Source organism: Centruroides sculpturatus, unplaced genomic scaffold (genome assembly GCF_000671375.1).
Source record: "Centruroides sculpturatus isolate CEXI.00-Female unplaced genomic scaffold, Cexi_2.0 scaffold6618, whole genome shotgun sequence".
Lineage (NCBI taxonomy): Eukaryota > Metazoa > Arthropoda > Arachnida > Scorpiones > Buthidae > Centruroides > Centruroides sculpturatus.
In genome coordinates this window covers 1-2,771 of record NW_019390705.1, presented here as the reverse complement: position 1 = coordinate 2,771, position 2,771 = coordinate 1, and the positions used below count along the sequence as shown (strand labels likewise).

Here is a 2,771-nt window from a genome sequence, read left to right as displayed (position 1 = left end):
AAAAATAGAGAGAATTTTCATTATGATTTAAATTCTTTTCTCTTGATTTTTATGTAAAAACTGAATAATTGATTTGACTGTTGTAAAATAGTGATCTTCATTAACCAAAAAAATGTTTCTTGATTTTGACATTAACATTGACAAAGAGTCATTGTTTAAAAAATGAACATTTAATCTTTGAAAACTTCATTTTAAAATATTTCATATTCATTAAAAATACATAGAAGATAGTTAAAATGTTTTAAAATATGTAGTTATTACACTGTTAAACACTAAATTATGTTTAATGTAACTAAATTTAACTAAATAATCACCTTATACTTGCTGATTTTTCTTCTCTTCTTTTTATTAAATATTTCTTTGGGTATTTGTATATATATCTTGTTCTTTGTATTTTATTTTTGTAGAAAGATTTTTCAGATCTTTCTAATTAAAAACAATAAAGAAATTTATTTTATTATTACTCTTAAATTAAACACTAATTTAATAAAATTATATTTTAATTTTCTTGAAAATATAAATAAAAGTTATAAAAATTTATATGTAAAAATAATTACATCAGATCTATTTATAAACAATATCAGAAAAATTTCAATTTTTAAAAAGTAATAAATTTTAAAATATCAAATCAATTGTAATATGATTTGTTTTAACTTAATTATGTTTTCTATATTAATTCAATTGTAAGAAGTGTGAAGTCAATGGACCAACTTCTGGACCTTTGAGAAAGATAGACAAGGTCATAGAAACCATAGAAAGAGCTTTGTAAGAAGACAACCTTCTTATAAATGAAAGGTAGTTGTGCATAATCTGAACTGGAGTCAGGTTACCTACATCCCTTTATGATTCTCAAACACTCTGATAGTGAAGGGTATTCCAACAAGATAATGCAATGTGTCACCAATCTTTGGTTGCAAGGAGGTGGCTTGAGGAATACTCTACTGACTTTACCCTATGATTCCATATGAACCTCTTAGATTATCTGAGGGACAGGATGAAAACAAAACTACAATAACTCAGCNCTGAATAGTACCATTAACTTGTTGACTTCATGTTTTGACTTGTAGCTGCATTGTTGAGGGCTCAAAGAGGATCAATCAGTTATTAGGTACATATCCCATGACTTTGGCTTCTTGGTGTATTTTTAAGAGCTTATATACATAAAAACCATTTGAATATGTAATAGACACCATAATCATTTAATTTAATTCTTTGATGTTGTGTGACTATAATGGTGAAATACTAAATAATAGTTCTCAATCTATGAAATGCACATAAGTCAATTATTTTGACATTGTGGTAATGTGTCATCTCTCAAACACTATGATGATAATCATTATACCTGAATGTCAAAAAGAGCAAGAATGCTGCAGTTCATAAAGAATAACAATTCAGTTTTATTTCAGTTTGCCAGATATTACATATGGAACATATCATGTTCCATATGTAATATTTTTACTTGAAAGTAAAAGTAAGATGATATGGAAAAATTTATGTGGGAATATTTGTTTGTTAACATTTTGTAGTATGGATAGTCACTGCTCTATTTCAAAGTAAATTAAGTAGATAAAGACCATTTCCATTTCTTACACAATTATCAATTGCTTATTTCTGTTTTGTGCAAATCACTTCAACATAAATGTCTCTTCAACAAAAAAGTTTATGAAAATATAGCAATTCGAAATAAAACTATCTTACAAGTTTCTGCATTATCTTTTTGATAAAGATCAAAGACAAATTCATCTAATATATAACACTGTAAGCTAGTGATGTCATTCTCTAAATGACAATTGCAGTTTTTCCTCATATAGTTTTAAAACTTGAATTATTTCCTCAAATTTTTCCATCATTTTATAAAATGTCATTAGCAGTTATAAAATGTAATCTTTTTAAAGTTCAAAACTTTACTGTTGTTTTAGTAAAATAATTTCATCTTTATGATTTCTATAAACAATTCATAAAAATTTGCATATCACTATAAATCATATCACAGGATCATTAGTATTGATTATTTTAAAATATTTGTTTATATTACATTATGCAGCTCAAGTACTTTTAAATTTTGTAAACTTATTTCCTTTTAAATTTATTTTTAATTCATATTAAAACACTAATGCTTCAATAATTAATATTATGAAATCCAAGTATCATTTTAAAATGTGTACTTAAATTTCATTCTCATTGAACAAAATGTAATGAGAAAATCTGTAATTTCATTTTAAATCAAAATAATTAATTTATATATCATTTACTACAATAAATCTTCTCATGAGTAAACTTAATATAAGGCATATTCAATACAAAACTGGAAAAATGTCATTGTAAGTCAAGGATGAGCAATATCATAGTAATTTTGACACATTTATTGTTGCCTCTGACTTGAAAGTGTTGTGTGTCAAAATTATTTTGATATCACTTATCCTTCCAACTCTTAATGGCACTTTTCTGATTTTCTATTGAACATGCATCATATTATAGCATGCTAAATAATATGAATAAACAATCACTAACTGGATTATATTATTTTAATTTCTTACTTTTTTTATCTGATGAACTTGAAGATTTTGGTGTTTTAGTTTTGGAAATTTCTGTTTTCATCGCATTAATTTTCTCAATGATACTTGAAACTTTTTGTCCTAAAAGTTTATGACAACAAAAATTTTTTAGAGATTTAAAGCAGATCTTAAAAACATTATATATATTACAAACCTGTAGCCATTAATTTTTTTTCATATAAATTTTCTATATTTTCCCATTCAGGTACCTCTTCC

The 2,771-nt window shown here is 24.8% G+C and overlaps 1 long non-coding RNA gene across 1 annotated transcript; it reads right to left on the bottom strand.

Moving 5' to 3' along the window:
• Window positions 1-365: 365 nt before the first annotated feature.
• On the bottom strand, window positions 366-2,771 carry LOC111617510. Its single transcript, XR_002755428.1, has 3 exons — window positions 2,710-2,771; window positions 2,538-2,636; window positions 366-426 (listed from the first exon to the last, which is right to left on the bottom strand). It is a non-coding gene; the product is annotated as an uncharacterized LOC111617510 (long non-coding RNA).